We start from the raw sequence: 23,935 nt of genomic DNA on the forward strand, positions 1-23,935 counted from the left end.
GATGCAATGCTATCTTTCTAGCTCTCCCTTTTTACTTCCTTTTGGATAAACAGACATATTAGGCAAGCATTTTGGAGCTTTCACCTAAATAACTACAGGTGGTGAGATAAGCTGCACAATATAATTGACCTTTCAGTATATTGTTGCACACACACCATCTATTTAGCAAATGCCCTTGTTATCAACAGCAGCCTTTTAAACTCACCTGAGCTAACAGGTATGTGCGCTGGTTACTCTGCTGCGCTTAAAATTTCTTTTTTGGTTTGCTACAATGCCTTTTCTGAAACGTTGTCTCCTTCTGCTGGAACACTGACTTCTTTCATTTAATGCCTGCAGACTATAAAAGAGAACCCAACCCAAAAAGTTTTTTTGATTAGTCTGTGGCATTCTGTTAAACTGTTGCTTATGGCGGTCTCTGTGAGCTTCTCAGCGACATTCAGCCAGCCAGGTATCCTGCCTGCAGTAGATGGAATGTGGCAATGGAACGCTGGCTGCGCGTGTCATAATAGGCTCTGAGCCTTTATATACCTGTGCACAGCAGCAGCCACCTTCAGTCTGCTGCTGGACAGCCAGCAGCAGCAGCAGCAGGAGAGGTATGTAATCAGGAGCCCTCCTGCTAAGGGTAGACAGCTGCTCGTTCCACCCCACCCCCCGCCTTAATTGGTTCTCCTCCCTTCCAACGGTGTTGAGGCGGGTGGGAACAGCAGGGGGTGAAGGTGCTGTGTTTAAAGAGGTGGAGTTATGCAGATCTAAAACGCGTGGATTGCAGCAGCAGCAAGCCGAAAAGTGCAGGCATGTAAGGGATCTAGAGGTTGACAACATGTCTTCTTAACGGGAGTCCAGGAGCTCATCTCCACAAATGGACTTTTCAGGATCCTTGGGTGGCTCCGTAGTTTGAAACCAATTCTGGTTATCGCTTCTCGGCCTTTTGGCTAAGATCAAGTGTAGTATCTCTTCTTATCAGTTTAATATCTGATACGTCCCCTATCTGGGGACCATATATTAAATGGATTTTTAGAACAGGGAGATGGAAAAAGAGCTTGCTCTGTCCACTCCACGCATTGACCTGGTATTGCAGTATCTCCAGGACCGGTGCACCCCTTCTTTAATGCAGTTTCTAAAATCAGAAAGAATTGAATTCAATGTTTTTTGTTCATTTTGCTTGTTTGTCGGATTTTGGGATGGATTCTTTGGCTTTGCTTTTCTTCTCCTCATTGGATTTTTCATGTTCAAAGTTGCAGAAGCCAGATTACAAGCTCATTTTGGTTCAACTTCAGCAACTGTGCATTGCATTGCCATGTAATGTGATGCAATGCTATCTTTCTAGCTCTCCCTTTTTACTTCCTTTTGGATAAACAGACATATTAGGCAAGCATTTTGGAGCTTTCACCTAAATAACTACAGGTGGTGAGATAAGCTGCACAATATAATTGACCTTTCAGTATATTGTTGCACACACACCATCTATTTAGCAAATGCCCTTGTTATCAACAGCAGCCTTTTAAACTCACCTGAGCTAACAGGTATGTGCGCTGGTTACTCTGCTGCGCTTAATATTTCTTTTTTGGTTTGCTACAATGCCTTTTCTGAAACGTTGTCTCCTTCTGCTGGAACACTGACTTCTTTCATTTAATGCCTGCAGACTATAAAAGAGAACCCAACCCAAAAAGTTTGGTTGATTAGTCTGTGGCATTCTGTTAAACTGTTGCTTATGGCGGTCTCTGTGAGCTTCTCAGCGACATTAAGCCAGCCAGGTATCCTGCCTGCAGTAGATGGAATGTGGCAATGGAACGCTGGCTGCGCGTGTCATAATAGGCTCTGAGCCTTTATATACCTGTGCACAGCAGCAGCCACCTTCAGTCTGCTGCTGGACAGCCAGCAGCAGCAGCAGCAGGAGAGGTATGTAATCAGGAGCCCTCCTGCTAAGGGTAGACAGCTGCTCGTTCCACCCCACCCCCCGCCTTAATTGGTTCTCCTCCCTTCCAACGGTGTTGAGGCGGGTGGGAACAGCAGGGGGTGAAGGTGCTGTGTTTAAAGAGGTGGAGTTATGCAGATCTAAAACGCGTGGATTGCAGCAGCAGCAAGCCGAAAAGTGCAGGCATGTAAGGGATCTAGAGGTTGACAACATGTCTTCTTAACGGGAGTCCAGGAGCTCATCTCCACAAATGGACTTTTCAGGATCCTTGGGTGGCTCCGTAGTTTGAAACCAATTCTGGTTATCGCTTCTCGGCCTTTTGGCTAAGATCAAGTGTAGTATCTGTTCTTATCAGTTTAATATCTGATACGTCCCCTATCTGGGGACCATATATTAAATGGATTTTTAGAACAGGGAGATGGAAAAAGAGCTTGCTCTGTCCACTCCACGCATTGACCTGGTATTGCAGTATCTCCAGGACCGGTGCACCCCTTCTTTAATGCAGTTTCTAAAATCAGAAAGAATTGAATTCAATGTTTTTTGTTCATTTTGCTTGTTTGTCGGATTTTGGGATGGACTCTTTGGCTTTGCTTTTCTTCTCCTCATTGGATTTTTCATGTTCAAAGTTGCAGAAGCCAGATTACAAGCTCATTTTGGTTCAACTTCAGCAACTGTGCATTGCATTGCCATGTAATGTGATGCAATGCTATCTTTCTAGCTCTCCCTTTTTACTTCCTTTTGGATAAACAGACATATTAGGCAAGCATTTTGGAGCTTTCACCTAAATAACTACAGGTGGTGAGATAAGCTGCACAATATAATTGACCTTTCAGTATATTGTTGCACACACACCATCTATTTAGCAAATGCCCTTGTTATCAACAGCAGCCTTTTAAACTCACCTGAGCTAACAGGTATGTGCGCTGGTTACTCTGCTGCGCTTAAAATTTCTTTTTTGGTTTGCTACAATGCCTTTTCTGAAACGTTGTCTCCTTCTGCTGGAACACTGACTTCTTTCATTTAATGCCTGCAGACTATAAAAGAGAACCCAACCCAAAAAGTTTGGTTGATTAGTCTGTGGCATTCTGTTAAACTGTTGCTTATGGCGGTCTCTGTGAGCTTCTCAGCGACATTCTGCCAGCCAGGTATCCTGCCTGCAGTAGATGGAATGTGGCAATGGAACGCTGGCTGCGCGTGTCATAATAGGCTCTGAGCCTTTATATACCTGTGCACAGCAGCAGCCACCTTCAGTCTGCTGCTGGACAGCCAGCAGCAGCAGCAGCAGGAGAGGTATGTAATCAGGAGCCCTCCTGCTAAGGGTAGACAGCTGCTCGTTCCACCCCACCCCCCGCCTTAATTGGTTCTCCTCCCTTCCAACGGTGTTGAGGCGGGTGGGAACAGCAGGGGGTGAAGGTGCTGTGTTTAAAGAGGTGGAGTTATGCAGATCTAAAACGCGTGGATTGCAGCAGCAGCAAGCCGAAAAGTGCAGGCATGTAAGGGATCTAGAGGTTGACAACATGTCTTCTTAACGGGAGTCCAGGAGCTCATCTCCACAAATGGACTTTTCAGGATCCTTGGGTGGCTCCGTAGTTTGAAACCAATTCTGGTTATCGCTTCTCGGCCTTTTGGCTAAGATCAAGTGTAGTATCTGTTCTTATCAGTTTAATATCTGATACGTCCCCTATCTGGGGACCATATATTAAATGGATTTTTAGAACAGGGAGATGGAAAAAGAGCTTGCTCTGTCCACTCCACGCATTGACCTGGTATTGCAGTATCTCCAGGACCGGTGCACCCCTTCTTTAATGCAGTTTCTAAAATCAGAAAGAATTGAATTCAATGTTTTTTGTTCATTTTGCTTGTTTGTCGGATTTTGGGATGGACTCTTTGGCTTTGCTTTTCTTCTCCTCATTGGATTTTTCATGTTCAAAGTTGCAGAAGCCAGATTACAAGCTCATTTTGGTTCAACTTCAGCAACTGTGCATTGCATTGCCATGTAATGTGATGCAATGCTATCTTTCTAGCTCTCCCTTTTTACTTCCTTTTGGATAAACAGACATATTAGGCAAGCATTTTGGAGCTTTCACCTAAATAACTACAGGTGGTGAGATAAGCTGCACAATATAATTGACCTTTCAGTATATTGTTGCACACACACCATCTATTTAGCAAATGCCCTTGTTATCAACAGCAGCCTTTTAAACTCACCTGAGCTAACAGGTATGTGCGCTGGTTACTCTGCTGCGCTTAAAATTTCTTTTTTGGTTTGCTACAATGCCTTTTCTGAAACGTTGTCTCCTTCTGCTGGAACACTGACTTCTTTCATTTAATGCCTGCAGACTATAAAAGAGAACCCAACCCAAAAAGTTTGGTTGATTAGTCTGTGGCATTCTGTTAAACTGTTGCTTATGGCGGTCTCTGTGAGCTTCTCAGCGACATTCAGCCAGCCAGGTATCCTGCCTGCAGTAGATGGAATGTGGCAATGGAACGCTGGCTGCGCGTGTCATAATAGGCTCTGAGCCTTTATATACCTGTGCACAGCAGCAGCCACCTTCAGTCTGCTGCTGGACAGCCAGCAGCAGCAGCAGCAGGAGAGGTATGTAATCAGGAGCCCTCCTGCTAAGGGTAGACAGCTGCTCGTTCCACCCCACCCCCCGCCTTAATTGGTTCTCCTCCCTTCCAACGGTGTTGAGGCGGGTGGGAACAGCAGGGGGTGAAGGTGCTGTGTTTAAAGAGGTGGAGTTATGCAGATCTAAAATGCGTGGATTGCAGCAGCAGCAAGCCGAAAAGTGCAGGCATGTAAGGGATCTAGAGGTTGACAACATGTCTTCTTAAAGGGAGTCCAGGAGCTCATCTCCACAAATGGACTTTTCAGGATCCTTGGGTGGCTCCGTAGTTTGAAACCAATTCTGGTTATCGCTTCTCGGCCTTTTGGCTAAGATCAAGTGTAGTATCTGTTCTTATCAGTTTAATATCTGATACGTCCCCTATCTGGGGACCATATATTAAATGGATTTTTAGAACAGGGAGATGGAAAAAGAGCTTGCTCTGTCCACTCCACGCATTGACCTGGTATTGCAGTATCTCCAGGACCGGTGCACCCCTTCTTTAATGCAGTTTCTAAAATCAGAAAGAATTGAATTCAATGTTTTTTGTTCATTTTGCTTGTTTGTCGGATTTTGGGATGGACTCTTTGGCTTTGCTTTTCTTCTCCTCATTGGATTTTTCATGTTCAAAGTTGCAGAAGCCAGATTACAAGCTCATTTTGGTTCAACTTCAGCAACTGTGCATTGCATTGCCATGTAATGTGATGCAATGCTATCTTTCTAGCTCTCCCTTTTTACTTCCTTTTGGATAAACAGACATATTAGGCAAGCATTTTGGAGCTTTCACCTAAATAACTACAGGTGGTGAGATAAGCTGCACAATATAATTGACCTTTCAGTATATTGTTGCACACACACCATCTATTTAGCAAATGCCCTTGTTATCAACAGCAGCCTTTTAAACTCACCTGAGCTAACAGGTATGTGCGCTGGTTACTCTGCTGCGCTTAAAATTTCTTTTTTGGTTTGCTACAATGCCTTTTCTGAAACGTTGTCTCCTTCTGCTGGAACACTGACTTCTTTCATTTAATGCCTGCAGACTATAAAAGAGAACCCAACCCAAAAAGTTTGGTTGATTAGTCTGTGGCATTCTGTTAAACTGTTGCTTATGGCGGTCTCTGTGAGCTTCTCAGCGACATTCAGCCAGCCAGGTATCCTGCCTGCAGTAGATGGAATGTGGCAATGGAACGCTGGCTGCGCGTGTCATAATAGGCTCTGAGCCTTTATATACCTGTGCACAGCAGCAGCCACCTTCAGTCTGCTGCTGGACAGCCAGCAGCAGCAGCAGCAGGAGAGGTATGTAATCAGGAGCCCTCCTGCTAAGGGTAGACAGCTGCTCGTTCCACCCCACCCCCCGCCTTAATTGGTTCTCCTCCCTTCCAACGGTGTTGAGGCGGGTGGGAACAGCAGGGGGTGAAGGTGCTGTGTTTAAAGAGGTGGAGTTATGCAGATCTAAAACGCGTGGATTGCAGCAGCAGCAAGCCGAAAAGTGCAGGCATGTAAGGGATCTAGAGGTTGACAACATGTCTTCTTAACGGGAGTCCAGGAGCTCATCTCCACAAATGGACTTTTCAGGATCCTTGGGTGGCTCCGTAGTTTGAAACCAATTCTGGTTATCGCTTCTCGGCCTTTTGGCTAAGATCAAGTGTAGTATCTGTTCTTATCAGTTTAATATCTGATACGTCCCCTATCTGGGGACCATATATTAAATGGATTTTTAGAACAGGGAGATGGAAAAAGAGCTTGCTCTGTCCACTCCACGCATTGACCTGGTATTGCAGTATCTCCAGGACCGGTGCACCCCTTCTTTAATGCAGTTTCTAAAATCAGAAAGAATTGAATTCAATGTTTTTTGTTCATTTTGCTTGTTTGTCGGATTTTGGGATGGACTCTTTGGCTTTGCTTTTCTTCTCCTCATTGGATTTTTCATGTTCAAAGTTGCAGAAGCCAGATTACAAGCTCATTTTGGTTCAACTTCAGCAACTGTGCATTGCATTGCCATGTAATGTGATGCAATGCTATCTTTCTAGCTCTCCCTTTTTACTTCCTTTTGGATAAACAGACATATTAGGCAAGCATTTTGGAGCTTTCACCTAAATAACTACAGGTGGTGAGATAAGCTGCACAATATAATTGACCTTTCAGTATATTGTTGCACACACACCATCTATTTAGCAAATGCCCTTGTTATCAACAGCAGCCTTTTAAACTCACCTGAGCTAACAGGTATGTGCGCTGGTTACTCTGCTGCGCTTAAAATTTCTTTTTTGGTTTGCTACAATGCCTTTTCTGAAACGTTGTCTCCTTCTGCTGGAACACTGACTTCTTTCATTTAATGCCTGCAGACTATAAAAGAGAACCCAACCCAAAAAGTTTGGTTGATTAGTCTGTGGCATTCTGTTAAACTGTTGCTTATGGCGGTCTCTGTGAGCTTCTCAGCGACATTCAGCCAGCCAGGTATCCTGCCTGCAGTAGATGGAATGTGGCAATGGAACGCTGGCTGCGCGTGTCATAATAGGCTCTGAGCCTTTATATACCTGTGCACAGCAGCAGCCACCTTCAGTCTGCTGCTGGACAGCCAGCAGCAGCAGCAGCAGGAGAGGTATGTAATCAGGAGCCCTCCTGCTAAGGGTAGACAGCTGCTCGTTCCACCCCACCCCCCGCCTTAATTGGTTCTCCTCCCTTCCAACGGTGTTGAGGCGGGTGGGAACAGCAGGGGGTGAAGGTGCTGTGTTTAAAGAGGTGGATTTATGCAGATCTAAAACGCGTGGATTGCAGCAGCAGCAAGCCGAAAAGTGCAGGCATGTAAGGGATCTAGAGGTTGACAACATGTCTTCTTAACGGGAGTCCAGGAGCTCATCTCCACAAATGGACTTTTCAGGATCCTTGAGTGGCTCCGTAGTTTGAAACCAATTCTGGTTATCGCTTCTCGGCCTTTTGGCTAAGATCAAGTGTAGTATCTGTTCTTATCAGTTTAATATCTGATACGTCCCCTATCTGGGGACCATATATTAAATGGATTTTTAGAACAGGGAGATGGAAAAAGAGCTTGCTCTGTCCACTCCACGCATTGACCTGGTATTGCAGTATCTCCAGGACCGGTGCACCCCTTCTTTAATGCAGTTTCTAAAATCAGAAAGAATTGAATTCAATGTTTTTTGTTCATTTTGCTTGTTTGTCGGATTTGGGGATGGACTCTTTGGCTTTGCTTTTCTTCTCCTCATTGGATTTTTCATGTTCAAAGTTGCAGAAGCCAGATTACAAGCTCATTTTGGTTCAACTTCAGCAACTGTGCATTGCATTGCCATGTAATGTGATGCAATGCTATCTTTCTAGCTCTCCCTTTTTACTTCCTTTTGGATAAACAGACATATTAGGCAAGCATTTTGGAGCTTTCACCTAAATAACTACAGGTGGTGAGATAAGCTGCACAATATAATTGACCTTTCAGTATATTGTTGCACACACACCATCTATTTAGCAAATGCCCTTGTTATCAACAGCAGCCTTTTAAACTCACCTGAGCTAACAGGTATGTGCGCTGGTTACTCTGCTGCGCTTAAAATTTCTTTTTTGGTTTGCTACAATGCCTTTTCTGAAACGTTGTCTCCTTCTGCTGGAACACTGACTTCTTTCATTTAATGCCTGCAGACTATAAAAGAGAACCCAACCCAAAATGTTTGGTTGATTAGTCTGTGGCATTCTGTTAAACTGTTGCTTATGGCGGTCTCTGTGAGCTTCTCAGCGACATTCAGCCAGCCAGGTATCCTGCCTGCAGTAGATGGAATGTGGCAATGGAACGCTGGCTGCGCGTGTCATAATAGGCTCTGAGCCTTTATATACCTGTGCACAGCAGCAGCCACCTTCAGTCTGCTGCTGGACAGCCAGCAGCAGCAGCAGGAGAGGTATGTAATCAGGAGCCCTCCTGCTAAGGGTAGACAGCTGCTCGTTCCACCCCACCCCCCGCCTTAATTGGTTCTCCTCCCTTCCAACGGTGTTGAGGCGGGTGGGGACAGCAGGGGGTGAAGGTGCTGTGTTTAAAGAGGTGGAGTTATGCAGATCTAAAACGCGTGGATTGCAGCAGCAGCAAGCCGAAAAGTGCAGGCATGTAAGGGATCTAGAGGTTGACAACATGTCTTCTTAACGGGAGTCCAGGAGCTCATCTCCACAAATGGACTTTTCAGGATCCTTGGGTGGCTCCGTAGTTTGAAACCAATTCTGGTTATCGCTTCTCGGCCTTTTGGCTAAGATCAAGTGTAGTATCTGTTCTTATCAGTTTAATATCTGATACGTCCCCTATCTGGGGACCATATATTAAATGGATTTTTAGAACAGGGATATGGAAAAAGAGCTTGCTCTGTCCACTCCACGCATTGACCTGGTATTGCAGTATCTCCAGGACCGGTGCACCCCTTCTTTAATGCAGTTTCTAAAATCAGAAAGAATTGAATTCAATGTTTTTTGTTCATTTTGCTTGTTTGTCGGATTTTGGGATGGACTCTTTGGCTTTGTTTTTCTTCTCCTCATTGGATTTTTCATGTTCAAAGTTGCAGAAGCCAGATTACAAGCTCATTTTGGTTCAACTTCAGCAACTGTGCATTGCATTGCCATGTAATGTGATGCAATGCTATCTTTCTAGCTCTCCCTTTTTACTTCCTTTTGGATAAACAGACATATTAGGCAAGCATTTTGGAGCTTTCACCTAAATAACTACAGGTGGTGAGATAAGCTGCACAATATAATTGACCTTTCAGTATATTGTTGCACACACACCATCTATTTAGCAAATGCCCTTGTTATCAACAGCAGCCTTTTAAACTCACCTGAGCTAACAGGTATGTGCGCTGGTTACTCTGCTGCGCTTAAAATTTCTTTTTTGGTTTGCTACAATGCCTTTTCTGAAACGTTGTCTCCTTCTGCTGGAACACTGACTTCTTTCATTTAATGCCTGCAGACTATAAAAGAGAACCCAACCCAAAAAGTTTGGTTGATTAGTCTGTGGCATTCTGTTAAACTGTTGCTTATGGCGGTCTCTGTGAGCTTCTCAGCGACATTCAGCCAGCCAGGTATCCTGCCTGCAGTAGATGGAATGTGGCAATGGAACGCTGGCTGCGCGTGTCATAATAGGCTCTGAGCCTTTATATACCTGTGCACAGCAGCAGCCACCTTCAGTCTGCTGCTGGACAGCCAGCAGCAGCAGCAGCAGGAGAGGTATGTAATCAGGAGCCCTCCTGCTAAGGGTAGACAGCTGCTCGTTCCACCCCACCCCCCGCCTTAATTGGTTCTCCTCCCTTCCAACGGTGTTGAGGCGGGTGGGAACAGCAGGGGGTGAAGGTGCTGTGTTTAAAGAGGTGGATTTATGCAGATCTAAAACGCATGGATTGCAGCAGCAGCAAGCCGAAAAGTGCAGGCATGTAAGGGATCTAGAGGTTGACAACATGTCTTCTTAACGGGAGTCCAGGAGCTCATCTCCACAAATGGACTTTTCAGGATCCTTGAGTGGCTCCGTAGTTTGAAACCAATTCTGGTTATCGCTTCTCGGCCTTTTGGCTAAGATCAAGTGTAGTATCTGTTCTTATCAGTTTAATATCTGATACGTCCCCTATCTGGGGACCATATATTAAATGGATTTTTAGAACAGGGAGATGGAAAAAGAGCTTGCTCTGTCCACTCCACGCATTGACCTGGTATTGCAGTATCTCCAGGACCGGTGCACCCCTTCTTTAATGCAGTTTCTAAAATCAGAAAGAATTGAATTCAATGTTTTTTGTTCATTTTGCTTGTTTGTCGGATTTGGGGATGGACTCTTTGGCTTTGCTTTTCTTCTCCTCATTGGATTTTTCATGTTCAAAGTTGCAGAAGCCAGATTACAAGCTCATTTTGGTTCAACTTCAGCAACTGTGCATTGCATTGCCATGTAATGTGATGCAATGCTATCTTTCTAGCTCTCCCTTTTTACTTCCTTTTGGATAAACAGACATATTAGGCAAGCATTTTGGAGCTTTCACCTAAATAACTACAGGTGGTGAGATAAGCTGCACAATATAATTGACCTTTCAGTATATTGTTGCACACACACCATCTATTTAGCAAATGCCCTTGTTATCAACAGCAGCCTTTTAAACTCACCTGAGCTAACAGGTATGTGCGCTGGTTACTCTGCTGCGCTTAAAATTTCTTTTTTGGTTTGCTACAATGCCTTTTCTGAAACGTTGTCTCCTTCTGCTGGAACACTGACTTCTTTCATTTAATGCCTGCAGACTATAAAAGAGAACCCAACCCAAAATGTTTGGTTGATTAGTCTGTGGCATTCTGTTAAACTGTTGCTTATGGCGGTCTCTGTGAGCTTCTCAGCGACATTCAGCCAGCCAGGTATCCTGCCTGCAGTAGATGGAATGTGGCAATGGAACGCTGGCTGCGCGTGTCATAATAGGCTCTGAGCCTTTATATACCTGTGCACAGCAGCAGCCACCTTCAGTCTGCTGCTGGACAGCCAGCAGCAGCAGCAGGAGAGGTATGTAATCAGGAGCCCTCCTGCTAAGGGTAGACAGCTGCTCGTTCCACCCCACCCCCCGCCTTAATTGGTTCTCCTCCCTTCCAACGGTGTTGAGGCGGGTGGGGACAGCAGGGGGTGAAGGTGCTGTGTTTAAAGAGGTGGAGTTATGCAGATCTAAAACGCGTGGATTGCAGCAGCAGCAAGCCGAAAAGTGCAGGCATGTAAGGGATCTAGAGGTTGACAACATGTCTTCTTAACGGGAGTCCAGGAGCTCATCTCCACAAATGGACTTTTCAGGATCCTTGGGTGGCTCCGTAGTTTGAAACCAATTCTGGTTATCGCTTCTCGGCCTTTTGGCTAAGATCAAGTGTAGTATCTGTTCTTATCAGTTTAATATCTGATACGTCCCCTATCTGGGGACCATATATTAAATGGATTTTTAGAACAGGGATATGGAAAAAGAGCTTGCTCTGTCCACTACACGCATTGACCTGGTATTGCAGTATCTCCAGGACCGGTGCACCCCTTCTTTAATGCAGTTTCTAAAATCAGAAAGAATTGAATTCAATGTTTTTTGTTCATTTTGCTTGTTTGTCGGATTTTGGGATGGACTCTTTGGCTTTGTTTTTCTTCTCCTCATTGGATTTTTCATGTTCAAAGTTGCAGAAGCCAGATTACAAGCTCATTTTGGTTCAACTTCAGCAACTGTGCATTGCATTGCCATGTAATGTGATGCAATGCTATCTTTCTAGCTCTCCCTTTTTACTTCCTTTTGGATAAACAGACATATTAGGCAAGCATTTTGGAGCTTTCACCTAAATAACTACAGGTGGTGAGATAAGCTGCACAATATAATTGACCTTTCAGTATATTGTTGCACACACACCATCTATTTAGCAAATGCCCTTGTTATCAACAGCAGCCTTTTAAACTCACCTGAGCTAACAGGTATGTGCGCTGGTTACTCTGCTGCGCTTAAAATTTCTTTTTTGGTTTGCTACAATGCCTTTTCTGAAACGTTGTCTCCTTCTGCTGGAACACTGACTTCTTTCATTTAATGCCTGCAGACTATAAAAGAGAACCCAACCCAAAAAGTTTGGTTGATTAGTCTGTGGCATTCTGTTAAACTGTTGCTTATGGCGGTCTCTGTGAGCTTCTCAGCGACATTCAGCCAGCCAGGTATCCTGCCTGCAGTAGATGGAATGTGGCAATGGAACGCTGGCTGCGCGTGTCATAATAGGCTCTGAGCCTTTATATACCTGTGCACAGCAGCAGCCACCTTCAGTCTGCTGCTGGACAGCCAGCAGCAGCAGCAGCAGGAGAGGTATGTAATCAGGAGCCCTCCTGCTAAGGGTAGACAGCTGCTCGTTCCACCCCACCCCCCGCCTTAATTGGTTCTCCTCCCTTCCAACGGTGTTGAGGCAGGTGGGAACAGCAGGGGGTGAAGGTGCTGTGTTTAAAGAGGTGGAGTTATGCAGATCTAAAACGCGTGGATTGCAGCAGCAGCAAGCCGAAAAGTGCAGGCATGTAAGGGATCTAGAGGTTGACAACATGTCTTCTTAACGGGAGTCCAGGAGCTCATCTCCACAAATGGACTTTTCAGGATCCTTGGGTGGCTCCGTAGTTTGAAACCAATTCTGGTTATCGCTTCTCGGCCTTTTGGCTAAGATCAAGTGTAGTATCTGTTCTTATCAGTTTAATATCTGATACGTCCCCTATCTGGGGACCATATATTAAATGGATTTTTAGAACAGGGAGATGGAAAAAGAGCTTGCTCTGTCCACTCCACGCATTGACCTGGTATTGCAGTATCTCCAGGACCGATGCACCCCTTCTTTAATGCAGTTTCTAAAATCAGAAAGAATTGAATTCAATGTTTTTTGTTCATTTTGCTTGTTTGTCGGATTTTGGGATGGACTCTTTGGCTTTGCTTTTCTTCTCCTCATTGGATTTTTCATGTTCAAAGTTGCAGAAGCCAGATTACAAGCTCATTTTGGTTCAACTTCAGCAACTGTGCATTGCATTGCCATGTAATGTGATGCAATGCTATCTTTCTAGCTCTCCCTTTTTACTTCCTTTTGGATAAACAGACATATTAGGCAAGCATTTTGGAGCTTTCACCTAAATAACTACAGGTGGTGAGATAAGCTGCACAATATAATTGACCTTTCAGTATATTGTTGCACACACACCATCTATTTAGCAAATGCCCTTGTTATCAACAGCAGCCTTTTAAACTCACCTGAGCTAACAGGTATGTGCGCTGGTTACTCTGCTGCGCTTAAAATTTCTTTTTTGGTTTGCTACAATGCCTTTTCTGAAACGTTGTCTCCTTCTGCTGGAACACTGACTTCTTTCATTTAATGCCTGCAGACTATAAAAGAGAACCCAACCCAAAAAGTTTGGTTGATTAGTCTGTGGCATTCTGTTAAACTGTTGCTTATGGCGGTCTCTGTGAGCTTCTCAGCGACATTCAGCCAGCCAGGTATCCTGCCTGCAGTAGATGGAATGTGGCAATGGAACGCTGGCTGCGCGTGTCATAATAGGCTCTGAGCCTTTATATACCTGTGCACAGCAGCAGCCACCTTCAGTCTGCTGCTGGACAGCCAGCAGCAGCAGCAGCAGGAGAGGTATGTAATCAGGAGCCCTCCTGCTAAGGGTAGACAGCTGCTCGTTCCACCCCACCCCCCGCCTTAATTGGTTCTCCTCCCTTCCAACGGTGTTGAGGCGGGTGGGAACAGCAGGGGGTGAAGGTGCTGTGTTTAAAGAGGTGGAGTTATGCAGATCTAAAACGCGTGGATTGCAGCAGCAGCAAGCCGAAAAGTGCAGGCATGTAAGGGATCTAGAGGTTGACAACATGTCTTCTTAACGGGAGTCCAGGAGCTCATCTCCACAAATGGACTTTTCAGGATCCTTGGGTGGCTCCGTAGTTTGAAACCAATTCTGGTTATCGCTTCTCGGCCTTTTGGCTAAGATCAAGTGTAGTATCTGTTCTTATCAGTTTAATATCTGATACGTCCCCTATCTGGGGACCATATATTAAATGGATTTTTAGAACAGGGAGATGGAAAAAGAGCTTGCTCTGTCCACTCCACGCATTGACCTGGTATTGCAGTATCTCCAGGACCGATGCACCCCTTCTTTAATGCAGTTTCTAAAATCAGAAAGAATTGAATTCAATGTTTTTTGTTCATTTTGCTTGTTTGTCGGATTTTGGGATGGACTCTTTGGCTTTGCTTTTCTTCTCCTCATTGGATTTTTCATGTTCAAAGTTGCAGAAGCCAGATTACAAGCTCATTTTGGTTCAACTTCAGCAACTGTGCATTGCATTGCCATGTAATGTGATGCAATGCTATCTTTCTAGCTCTCCCTTTTTACTTCCCTTTGGATAAACAGACATATTAGGCAAGCATTTTGGAGCTTTCACCTAAATAACTACAGGTGGTGAGATAAGCTGCACAATATAATTGACCTTTCAGTATATTGTTGCACACACACCATCTATTTAGCAAATGCCCTTGTTATCAACAGCAGCCTTTTAAACTCACCTGAGCTAACAGGTATGTGCGCTGGTTACTCTGCTGCGCTTAAAATTTCTTTTTTGGTTTGCTACAATGCCTTTTCTGAAACGTTGTCTCCTTCTGCTGGAACACTGACTTCTTTCATTTAATGCCTGCAGACTATAAAAGAGAACCCAACCCAAAAAGTTTGGTTGATTAGTCTGTGGCATTCTGTTAAACTGTTGCTTATGGCGGTCTCTGTGAGCTTCTCAGCGACATTCAGCCAGCCAGGTATCCTGCCTGCAGTAGATGGAATGTGGCAATGGAACGCTGGCTGCGCGTGTCATAATAGGCTCTGAGCCTTTATATACCTGTGCACAGCAGCAGCCACCTTCAGTCTGCTGCTGGACAGCCAGCAGCAGCAGCAGCAGGAGAGGTATGTAATCAGGAGCCCTCCTGCTAAGGGTAGACAGCTGCTCGTTCCACCCCACCCTCCGCCTTAATTGGTTCTCCTCCCTTCCAACGGTGTTGAGGCGGGTGGGAACAGCAGGGGGTGAAGGTGCTGTGTTTAAAGAGGTGGAGTTATGCAGATCTAAAACGCGTGGATTGCAGCAGCAGCAAGCCGAAAAGTGCAGGCATGTAAGGGATCTAGAGGTTGACAACATGTCTTCTTAACGGGAGTCCAGGAGCTCATCTCCACAAATGGACTTTTCAGGATCCTTGGGTGGCTCCGTAGTTTGAAACCAATTCTGGTTATCGCTTCTCGGCCTTTTGGCTAAGATCAAGTGTAGTATCTGTTCATATCAGTTTAATATCTGATACGTCCCCTATCTGGGGACCATATATTAAATGGATTTTTAGAACAGGGAGATGGAAAAAGAGCTTGCTCTGTCCACTCCACGCATTGACCTGGTATTGCAGTATCTCCAGGACCGGTGCACCCCTTCTTTAATGCAGTTTCTAAAATCAGAAAGAATTGAATTCAATGTTTTTTGTTCATTTTGCTTGTTTGTCGGATTTTGGGATGGACTCTTTGGCTTTGCTTTTCTTCTCCTCAGTGGATTTTTCATGTTCAAAGTTGCAGAAGCCAGATTACAAGCTCATTTTGGTTCAACTTCAGCAACTGTGCATTGCATTGCCATGTAATGTGATGCAATGCTATCTTTCTAGCTCTCCCTTTTTACTTCCTTTTGGATAAACAGACATATTAGGCAAGCATTTTGGAGCTTTCACCTAAATAACTACAGGTGGTGAGATAAGCTGCACAATATAATTGACCTTTCAGTATATTGTTGCACACACACCATCAATTTAGCAAATGCTCTTGTTATCAACAGCAGCCTTTTAAACTCACCTGAGCTAACAGGTATGTGCGCTGGTTACTCTGCTGCGCTTAAAATTTCTTTTTTGGTTTGCTATAATGCCTTTTCTGAAACGTTGTCTCCTTCTGCTGGAACACTGACTTCTTTCATTTAATGCCTGCAGACTATAAAAGAGAACCCAACCCAAAAAGTTTGGTTGATTAGTCTGTGGCATTCTGTTAAACTGTTGCTTATGGCGGTCTCTGTGAGCTTCTCAGCGACATTCAGCCAGCCAGGTATCCTGCCTGCAGTAGATGGAATGTGGCAATGGAACGCTGGCTGCGCGTGTCATAATAGGCTCTGAGCCTTTATATACCTGTGCACAGCAGCAGCCACCTTCAGTCTGCTGCTGGACAGCCAGCAGCAGCAGCAGCAGGAGAGGTATGTAATCAGGAGCCCTCCTGCTAAGGGTAGACAGCTGCTCGTTCCACCCCACCCCCCGCCTTAATTGGTTCTCCTCCCTTCCAACGGTGTTGAGCTGGGTGGGAACAGCAGGGGGTGAAGGTGCTGTGTTTAAAGAGGTGGAGTTATGCAGATCTAAAACGCGTGGATTGCAGCAGCAGCAAGCCGAAAAGTGCAGGCATGTAAGGGATCTAGAGGTTGACAACATGTCTTCTTAACGGGAGTCCAGGAGCTCATCTCCACAAATGGACTTTTCAGGATCCTTGAGTGGCTCCGTAGTTTGAAACCAATTCTGGTTATCGCTTCTCGGCCTTTTGGCTAAGATCAAGTGTAGTATCTGTTCTTATCAGTTTAATATCTGATACGTCCCCTATCTGGGGACCATATATTAAATGGATTTTTAGAACAGGGAGATGGAAAAAGAGCTTGCTCTGTCCACTCCACGCATTGACCTGGTATTGCAGTATCTCCAGGACCGGTGCACCCCTTCTTTAATGCAGTTTCTAAAATCAGAAAGAATTGAATTCAATGTTTTTTGTTCATTTTGCTTGTTTGTCGGATTTGGGGATCGACTCTTTGGCTTTGCTTTTCTTCTCCTCATTGGATTTTTCATGTTCAAAGTTGCAGAAGCCAGATTACAAGCTCATTTTGGTTCAACTTCAGCAACTGTGCATTGCATTGCCATGTAATGTGATGCAATGCTATCTTTCTAGCTCTCCCTTTTTACTTCCTTTTGGATAAACAGACATATTAGGCAAGCATTTTGGAGCTTTCACCTAAATAACTACAGGTGGTGAGATAAGCTGCACAATATAATTGACCTTTCAGTATATTGTTGCACACACACCATCTATTTAGCAAATACCCTTGTTATCAACAGCAGCCTTTTAAACTCACCTGAGCTAACAGGTATGTGCGCTGGTTACTCTGCTGCGCTTAAAATTTCTTTTTTGGTTTGCTACAATGCCTTTTCTGAAACGTTGTCTCCTTCTGCTGGAACACTGACTTCTTTCATTTAATGCCTGCAGACTATAAAAGAGAACCCAACCCAAAAAGTTTGGTTGATTAGTCTGTGGCATTCTGTTAAACTGTTGCTTATGGCGGTCTCTGTGAGCTTCTCAGCGACATTCAGCCAGCCAGGTATCCTGCCTGCAGTAGATGGAATGTGGCAATGGAACGCTGGCTGCGCGTGTCATAATAGGCTCTGAGCCTTTATATACCTGTGCACAGCAGCAGCCACCTTCAGTCTGCTGCTGGACAGCCAGCAGCAGCAGCAGCAGGAGAGGTATGTAATCAGGAGCCCTCCTGCTAAGGGTAGACAGCTGCTCGTTCCACCCCACCCCCCGCCTTAATTGGTTCTCCTCCCTTCCAACGGTGTTGAGGCGGGTGGGAACAGCAGGGGGTGAAGGTGCTGCGTTTAAAGAGGTGGAGTTATGCAGATCTAAAACGCGTGGATTGCAGCAGCAGCAAGCCGAAAAGTGCAGGCATGTAAGGGATCTAGAGGTTGACAACATGTCTTCTTAACGGGAGTCCAGGAGCTCATCTCCACAAATGGACTTTTCAGGATCCTTGGGTGGCTCCGTAGTTTGAAACCAATTCTGGTTATCGCTTCTCGGCCTTTTGGCTAAGATCAAGTGTAGTATCTTTCGAAAAGGCGGTTTTGGATGTTGGCCGCCCTAGTAGATTGATACATTATGCACACTGTGGTTTAGGCGCTTGTTAGTACGCCAGGTGGCTAATATAGTCATCTGGTGGAAAGCATGGCCCCCCAGGATCGACGCCATTGGGCCGGGGAAGATCGAAAGCCCGAAGTGTGAAGTGCCCCAGGAGTGGTGACCCTGGGGTGCCTTAACTCACTGGGATTGGGAACCACACTTGAGTTTATGGCACATTTGCACAAGCACTTCAAATTTTCTTTCTTCGCACACACCCTTATTCCGGGCCTTCTGGCCTTAGGATGGGGAATTTTTCAATTCCCGGTCGAAGGTCCGGGCAGTATTATACTGTGAAACCTTCACTATTTATTTAATTTCTTTGTCACTGTGTGTCCACTTATTCACGTGTGTCACGTCCTACTAGGATTTTGTTGGGATGCGGTTCCCTTACGGGTTCCTCTCTTGGCAGGTCTAGGGGGGGAGTGTGTGGCCATCAGGTTCCGCTCCCCCCTGAACCCCCCTGGCTCTCCTCTTTCGGGAGGAGAGCGTTGTTGGCTCCCCTCTTCCGGGAGGGGAGCACAGTCTTTGGCTCCCAGTGCCTTGCTCGGGTGAGAACTCGGGCAGGTGCTGGGGGTAAGATTGGGTCGCCTCTGGCTTCGGCTGGAGGTGGCTTTTTGTCCCTGTTCCTCGCTGTGGCCTTTTGGCTCGGAGGGACGGGGAATGGTTTGGGGGACCCTTCTCCTTTTGGAGAGGGTTTCAAGAAGACCAGCATCCTAGTGCACTTTTTTTGTGGCACTTGTCACTTTTTTAAGCGCACTCGGGTTTTGTACACGAATTCGGGCTTTCAAAAAATCTGTTCTTATCAGTTTAATATCTGATACGTCCCCTATCTGGGGACCATATATTAAATGGATTTTTAGAACAGGGAGATGGAAAAAGAGCTTGCTCTGTCCACTCCACGCATTGACCTGGTATTGCAGTATCTCCAGGACCGGTGCACCCCTTCTTTAATGCAGTTTCTAAAATCAGAAAGAATTGAATTCAATGTTTTTTGTTCATTTTGCTTGTTTGTCGGATTTTGGGATGGACTCTTTGGCTTTGCTTTTCTTCTCCTCATTGGATTTTTCATGTTCAAAGTTGCAGAAGCCAGATTACAAGCTCATTTTGGTTCAACTTCAGCAACTGTGCATTGCATTGCCATGTAATGTGATGCAATGCTATCTTTCTAGCTCTCCCTTTTACTTCCTTTTGGATAAACAGACATATTAGGCAAGCATTTTGGAGCTTTCACCTAAATAACTACAGGTGGTGAGATAAGCTGCACAATATAATTGACCTTTCAGTATATTGTTGCACATACACCATCTATTTAGCAAATGCCCTTGTTATCAACAGCAGCCTTTTAAACTCACCTGAGCTAACAGGTATGTGCGCTGGTTACTCTGCTGCGCTTAAAATTTCTTTTTTGGTTTGCTACAATGCCTTTTCTGAAACGTTGTCTCCTTCTGCTGGAACACTGACTTCTTTCATTTAATGCCTGCAGACTATAAAAGAGAACCCAACCCAAAAAGTTTGGTTGATTAGTCTGTGGCATTCTGTTAAACTGTTGCTTATGGCGGTCTCTGTGAGCTTCTCAGCGACATTCAGCCAGCCAGGTATCCTGCCTGCAGTAGATGGAATGTGGCAATGGAACGCTGGCTGCGCGTGTCATAATAGGCTCTGAGCCTTTATATACCTGTGCACAGCAGCAGCCACCTTCAGTCTGCTGCTGGACAGCCAGCAGCAGCAGCAGCAGGAGAGGTATGTAATCAGGAGCCCTCCTGCTAAGGGTAGACAGCTGCTCGTTCCACCCCACCCCCCGCCTTAATTGGTTCTCCTCCCTTCCAACGGTGTTGAGGCGGGTGGGAACAGCAGGGGGTGAAGGTGCTGTGTTTAAAGAGGTGGAGTTATGCAGATCTAAAACGCGTGGATTGCAGCAGCAGCAAGCCGAAAAGTGCAGGCATGTAAGGGATCTAGAGGTTGACAACATGTCTTCTTAACGGGAGTCCAGGAGCTCATCTCCACAAATGGACTTTTCAGGATCCTTGGGTGGCTCCGTAGTTTGAAACCAATTCTGGTTATCGCTTCTCGGCCTTTTGGCTAAGATCAAGTGTAGTATCTGTTCTTATCAGTTTAATATCTGATACGTCCCCTATCTGGGGACCATATATTAAATGGATTTTTAGAACAGGGAGATGGAAAAAGAGCTTGCTCTGTCCACTCCACGCATTGACCTGGTATTGCAGTATCTCCAGGACCGGTGCACCCCTTCTTTAATGCAGTTTCTAAAATCAGAAAGAATTGAATTCAATGTTTTTTGTTCATTTTGCTTGTTTGTCGGATTTTGGGATGGACTCTTTGGCTTTGCTTTTCTTCTCCTCATTGGATTTTTCATGTTCAAAGTTGCAGAAGCCAGATTACAAGCTCATTTTGGTTCAACTTCAGCAACTGTGCATTGCATTGCCATGTAATGTGATGCAATGCTATCTTTCTAGCTCTCCCTTTTTACTTCCTTTTGGATAAACAGACATATTAGGCAAGCATTTTGGAGCTTTCACCTAAATAACTACAGGTGGTGAGATAAGCTGCACAATATAATTGACCTTTCAGTATATTGTTGCACACACACCATCTATTTAGCAAATGCCCTTGTTATCAACAGCAGCCTTTTAAACTCACCTGAGCTAACAGGTATGTGCGCTGGTTACTCTGCTGCGCTTAAAATTTCTTTTTTGGTTTGCTACAATGCCTTTTCTGAAACGTTGTCTCCTTCTGCTGGAACACTGACTTCATTCATTTAATGCCTGCAGACTATAAAAGAGAACCCAACCCAAAAAGTTTGGTTGATTAGTCTGTGGCATTCTGTTAAACTGTTGCTTATGGCGGTCTCTGTGAGCTTCTCAGCGACATTCAGCCAGCCAGGTATCCTGCCTGCAGTAGATGGAATGTGGCAATGGAACGCTGGCTGCGCGTGTCATAATAGGCTCTGAGCCTTTATATACCTGTGCACAGCAGCAGCCACCTTCAGTCTGCTGCTGGACAGCCAGCAGCAGCAGCAGCAGGAGAGGTATGTAATCAGGAGCCCTCCTGCTAAGGGTAGACAGCTGCTCGTTCCACCCCACCCCCCGCCTAAATTGGTTCTCCTCCCTTCCAACGGTGTTGAGGCGGGTGGGAACAGCAGGGGGTGAAGGTGCTGTGTTTAAAGAGGTGGAGTTATGCAGATCTAAAACGCGTGGATTGCAGCAGCAGCAAGCCGAAAAGTGCAGGCATGTAAGGGATCTAGAGGTTGACAACATGTCTTCTTAACGGGAGTCCAGGAGCTCATCTCCACAAATGGACTTTTCAGGATCCTTGGGTGGCTCCGTAGTTTGAAACCAATTCTGGTTATCGCTTCTCGGCCTTTTGGCTAAGATCAAGTGTAGTATCTGTTCTTATCAGTTTAATATCTGATACGTCCCCTATCTGGGGACCATATATTAAATGGATTTTTAGAACAGGGAGATGGAAAAAGAGCTTGCTCTGTCCACTCCACGCATTGACCTGGTATTGCAGTATCTCCAGGACCGGTGCACCCCTTCTTTAATGCAGTTTCTAAAATCAGAAAGAATTGAATTCAATGTTTTTTGTTCATTTTGCTTGTTTGTCGGATTTTGGGATGGACTCTTTGGCTTTGCTTTTCTTCTCCTCATTGGATTTTTCATGTTCAAAGTTGCAGAAGCCAGATTACAAGCTCATTTTGGTTCAACTTCAGCAACTGTGCATTGCATTGCCATGTAATGTGATGCAATGCTATCTTTCTAGCTCTCCCTTTTTACTTCCTTTTGGATAAACAGACATATTAGGCAAGCATTTTGGAGCTTTCACCTAAATAACTACAGGTGGTGAGATAAGCTGCACAATATAATTGACCTTTCAGTATATTGTTGCACACACACCATCTATTTAGCAAATGCCCTTGTTATCAACAGCAGCCTTTTAAACTCACCTGAGCTAACAGGTATGTGCGCTGGTTACTCTGCTGCGCTTAAAATTTCTTTTTTGGTTTGCTACAATGCCTTTTCTGAAACGTTGTCTCCTTCTGCTGGAACACTGACTTCTTTCATTTAATGCCTGCAGACTATAAAAGAGAACCCAACCCAAAAAGTTTGGTTGATTAGTCTGTGGCATTCTGTTAAACTGTTGCTTATGGCGGTCTCTGTGAGCTTCTCAGCGACATTCAGCCAGCCAGGTATCCTGCCTGCAGTAGATGGAATGTGGCAATGGAACGCTGGCTGCGCGTGTCATAATAGGCTCTGAGCCTTTATATACCTGTGCACAGCAGCAGCCACCTTCAGTCTGCTGCTGGACAGCCAGCAGCAGCAGCAGCAGGAGAGGTATGTAATCAGGAGCCCTCCTGCTAAGGGTAGACAGCTGCTCGTTCCACCCCACCCCCCGCCTTAATTGGTTCTCCTCCCTTCCAACGGTGTTGAGGCGGGTGGGAACAGCAGGGGGTGAAGGTGCTGTGTTTAAAGAGGTGGAGTTATGCAGATCTAAAACGCGTGGATTGCAGCAGCAGCAAGCCGAAAAGTGCAGGCATGTAAGGGATCTAGAGGTTGACAACATGTCTTCTTAACGGGAGTCCAGGAGCTCATCTCCACAAATGGACTTTTCAGGATCCTTGGGTGGCTCCGTAGTTTGAAACCAATTCTGGTTATCGCTTCTCGGCCTTTTGGCTAAGATCAAGTGTAGTGTCTTTCGAAAAGGCGGTTTTGGATGTTGGCCGCCCTAGTAGATTGATACATTATGCACACTGGGGTTTAGTCGCTTGTTAGTACGCCAGGTGGCTAATATAGTCATCTGGTGGAAAGCATGGCCCCCCAGGATCGACGCCATTGGGCCGGGGAAGATCGAAAGCCCGAAGTGTGAAGTGCCCCAGGAGTGGTGACCCTGGGGTGCCTTAACTCACTGGGATTGGGAACCCCACTTGAGTTTATGGCACATTTGCACTAGCACTTCAATATTTCTTTCTTCACACACACCCTTATTCCGGGCCTTCTGGCCTTAGGATGGGGAATTTTTCAATTCCCGGTCGAAGGTCCGGGCAGTATTATACTGTGAAACCTTCACTATTTATTTAAATTTCTTTGTCACTGTGTGTCCACTTATTCACGTGTGTTACGTCCTACTAGGATTTTGTCGGGATGCGGTTCCCTTACGGGTTCCTCTCTTGGCAGGTCTAGGGGGGGAGTGTGTGGCCATCAGGTTCCGCTCCCCCCTGAACCCCCTTGGCTCTCCTCTTTCGGGAGGAGAGCGTTGTTGGCTCCCCTCTTCCGGGAGGGGAGCACAGTCTTTGGCTCCCAGTGCCTTGCTCGGGTGAGAACTCGGGCAGGTGCTGGGGGTAAGATTGGGTCGCCTCTGGCTCCGGCTGGAGGTGGCTATTTGTCCCTGTTCCTCGCTGTGGCCTTCTGGCTCGGAGGGACGGGGAATGGTTTGGGGGACCCTTCTCCTTTTGGAGAGGGTTTCAAGAAGACCAGCATCCTAGTGCACTTTTTTGTGGCACTTGTCACTTTTTTAAGCGCACTCGGGTTTTGTACACGAATTCGGGCTTTCGATAAAAAAAAAAAAAAAATCTGTTCTTATCAGTTTAATATCTGATACGTCCCCTATCTGGGGACCATATATTAAATGGATTTTTAGAACAGGGAGATGGAAAAAGAGCTTGCTCTGTCCACTCCACGCATTGACCTGGTATTGCAGTATCTCCAGGACCGGTGCACCCCTTCTTTAATGCAGTTTCTAAAATCAGAAAGAATTGAATTCAATGTTTTTTGTTCATTTTGCTTGTTTGTCGGATTTTGGGATGGACTCTTTGGCTTTGCTTTTCTTCTCCTCATTGGATTTTTCATGTTCAAAGTTGCAGAAGCCAGATTACAAGCTCATTTTGGTTCAACTTCAGCAACTGTGCATTGCATTGCCATGTAA

General features: G+C 45.4%; 16 non-coding genes and 2 pseudogenes across 16 annotated transcripts; all 18 read left to right on the forward strand.

Annotated features, from left to right (window-relative positions):
• The first annotated feature begins 912 nt into the window (after positions 1–912).
• On the forward strand, positions 913–1,103 carry LOC141221521 (U2 spliceosomal RNA). The gene has a single exon (XR_012289551.1). It is a non-coding gene; the product is annotated as a U2 spliceosomal RNA (small nuclear RNA).
• Positions 1,104–2,218: 1,115 nt separating this feature from the next.
• LOC141221357 (U2 spliceosomal RNA) lies at positions 2,219–2,409 on the forward strand. The gene has a single exon (XR_012289391.1). It is a non-coding gene; the product is annotated as a U2 spliceosomal RNA (small nuclear RNA).
• A 1,115-nt stretch (positions 2,410–3,524) lies between these two features.
• Positions 3,525–3,715, forward strand: LOC141221358 (U2 spliceosomal RNA). The gene has a single exon (XR_012289392.1). It is a non-coding gene; the product is annotated as a U2 spliceosomal RNA (small nuclear RNA).
• Positions 3,716–4,830: 1,115 nt separating this feature from the next.
• Positions 4,831–5,021, forward strand: LOC141221360 (U2 spliceosomal RNA). The gene has a single exon (XR_012289394.1). It is a non-coding gene; the product is annotated as a U2 spliceosomal RNA (small nuclear RNA).
• A 1,115-nt stretch (positions 5,022–6,136) lies between these two features.
• On the forward strand, positions 6,137–6,327 carry LOC141221361 (U2 spliceosomal RNA). The gene has a single exon (XR_012289395.1). It is a non-coding gene; the product is annotated as a U2 spliceosomal RNA (small nuclear RNA).
• A 1,115-nt stretch (positions 6,328–7,442) lies between these two features.
• On the forward strand, positions 7,443–7,633 carry LOC141221362 (U2 spliceosomal RNA). The gene has a single exon (XR_012289396.1). It is a non-coding gene; the product is annotated as a U2 spliceosomal RNA (small nuclear RNA).
• A 1,112-nt stretch (positions 7,634–8,745) lies between these two features.
• Positions 8,746–8,936, forward strand: LOC141221497 (U2 spliceosomal RNA). Its single transcript, XR_012289528.1, has one exon. It is a non-coding gene; the product is annotated as a U2 spliceosomal RNA (small nuclear RNA).
• Positions 8,937–10,051: 1,115 nt separating this feature from the next.
• LOC141221363 (U2 spliceosomal RNA) lies at positions 10,052–10,242 on the forward strand. The gene has a single exon (XR_012289397.1). It is a non-coding gene; the product is annotated as a U2 spliceosomal RNA (small nuclear RNA).
• Positions 10,243–11,354: 1,112 nt separating this feature from the next.
• LOC141221528 (U2 spliceosomal RNA) lies at positions 11,355–11,545 on the forward strand. The gene has a single exon (XR_012289558.1). It is a non-coding gene; the product is annotated as a U2 spliceosomal RNA (small nuclear RNA).
• Positions 11,546–12,660: 1,115 nt separating this feature from the next.
• Positions 12,661–12,851, forward strand: LOC141221449 (U2 spliceosomal RNA). The gene has a single exon (XR_012289481.1). It is a non-coding gene; the product is annotated as a U2 spliceosomal RNA (small nuclear RNA).
• A 1,115-nt stretch (positions 12,852–13,966) lies between these two features.
• LOC141221451 (U2 spliceosomal RNA) lies at positions 13,967–14,157 on the forward strand. The gene has a single exon (XR_012289483.1). It is a non-coding gene; the product is annotated as a U2 spliceosomal RNA (small nuclear RNA).
• Positions 14,158–15,272: 1,115 nt separating this feature from the next.
• LOC141221511 (U2 spliceosomal RNA) lies at positions 15,273–15,463 on the forward strand. Its single transcript, XR_012289541.1, has one exon. It is a non-coding gene; the product is annotated as a U2 spliceosomal RNA (small nuclear RNA).
• Positions 15,464–16,578: 1,115 nt separating this feature from the next.
• LOC141221364 (U2 spliceosomal RNA) lies at positions 16,579–16,769 on the forward strand. The gene has a single exon (XR_012289398.1). It is a non-coding gene; the product is annotated as a U2 spliceosomal RNA (small nuclear RNA).
• A 1,115-nt stretch (positions 16,770–17,884) lies between these two features.
• Positions 17,885–17,976, forward strand: LOC141221636 (U2 spliceosomal RNA; annotated as a pseudogene).
• Positions 17,977–18,738: 762 nt separating this feature from the next.
• LOC141221581 (U2 spliceosomal RNA) lies at positions 18,739–18,940 on the forward strand (annotated as a pseudogene).
• A 1,114-nt stretch (positions 18,941–20,054) lies between these two features.
• LOC141221365 (U2 spliceosomal RNA) lies at positions 20,055–20,245 on the forward strand. Its single transcript, XR_012289399.1, has one exon. It is a non-coding gene; the product is annotated as a U2 spliceosomal RNA (small nuclear RNA).
• Positions 20,246–21,360: 1,115 nt separating this feature from the next.
• LOC141221366 (U2 spliceosomal RNA) lies at positions 21,361–21,551 on the forward strand. Its single transcript, XR_012289400.1, has one exon. It is a non-coding gene; the product is annotated as a U2 spliceosomal RNA (small nuclear RNA).
• Positions 21,552–23,552: 2,001 nt separating this feature from the next.
• On the forward strand, positions 23,553–23,735 carry LOC141221593 (U2 spliceosomal RNA). Its single transcript, XR_012289609.1, has one exon. It is a non-coding gene; the product is annotated as a U2 spliceosomal RNA (small nuclear RNA).
• Positions 23,736–23,935: the final 200 nt, after the last annotated feature.

The sequence above is a fragment of the Phyllobates terribilis genome, unplaced genomic scaffold, assembly GCF_046119375.1.
Source record: "Phyllobates terribilis strain yellow unplaced genomic scaffold, ASM4611937v1 Scaffold_325__1_contigs__length_2139453, whole genome shotgun sequence".
NCBI lineage: Eukaryota > Metazoa > Chordata > Amphibia > Anura > Dendrobatidae > Phyllobates > Phyllobates terribilis.